General features: G+C 54.1%; 1 protein-coding gene across 1 annotated transcript in view; it reads left to right on the top strand.

Moving 5' to 3' along the window:
* Window positions 1-878, top strand: part of Rgs20 (regulator of G protein signaling 20) — an 84,278-nt gene that overhangs the window by 66,751 nt on the left and 16,649 nt on the right. The window lies entirely within an intron of this gene.

Genomic DNA, 878 nt, shown 5'->3' with positions numbered 1-878 from the left:
AAGAACGCGCCACCCGAGACTGAGGGAGAGCAGTGAGGTCGAGCCGCTGGAGCTGGTCCCGGGGGAGCCGGAGGTGGGAGGTGAGCAGCGGAGGAGGTGTGCCCTGCCCCACCCCTGCTTTCCGAGAAATCGCAGAGCCGGCCGGGGCCAAGCCGTGGCGTTCCCGGCCGCAGGATCCGAAAGCCCGTCCCGGGGCGCCCAGCGCAGGCGGAGCGGGTTCGTGGCGCCCTCACGAGGCTGACCCCAGCACCGCCGAGCCCGTGGTCTGCATGGCGTGTGTCCCGGGCCTGCCGTCCTGCGCAGGGAAGCCACCCTGCCAACCCCCAGGTGGGTAGAATAAGACATTCCCAGACACACTGGGATTACTCCTTACAGAGCTGCCTAAAAGGAACGAGAAGACGCTCAGTGCTTTAAGAAAATAAAAAGCGAACCCAGAGGAATGTCACAGAGGGCCTCAGTACAGACACAAAGGGGTCCACCGCGCTCTCTGGCGTTGAATTTTATACTTAAGAACTGTGAAACCCAGCTGCAAACAAACAGCCTCATGCTGGCGATGGACAGATCAAATCACTAAAGTCTTAGAAAAAGTTTAAGGCAATTTTCTTTCAAAATGAATGGCATTTATAATTAGTGCAAAAATATAAAGCTGATGCGGCAGTGCACACACATCGCCGCAGCCCTCCGGAGGCTGAGGCAGGAGGACCCTCTTGAGTTTGAAGCCAGCCTCACCTATATAGCAAGTTCAAGACCAGCCTGAACTGCCTAGCAAGACACTGTCTCAAAGAATAAACATACAAATAATACATTGTTTTGACATCAGTGGAAGTCAGTTCACTTTCTCTGATTTTTCTTCTTTTTTTTCTTCTGTATACTGGACA

This window comes from Octodon degus, unplaced genomic scaffold (genome assembly GCF_000260255.1).
Source record: "Octodon degus isolate 3935 unplaced genomic scaffold, OctDeg1.0 scaffold00054, whole genome shotgun sequence".
NCBI classification, from domain to species: domain Eukaryota; kingdom Metazoa; phylum Chordata; class Mammalia; order Rodentia; family Octodontidae; genus Octodon; species Octodon degus.
Note: the sequence above shows the minus strand (reverse complement) of the source record. Positions and strands in the feature narration are given on the sequence as shown.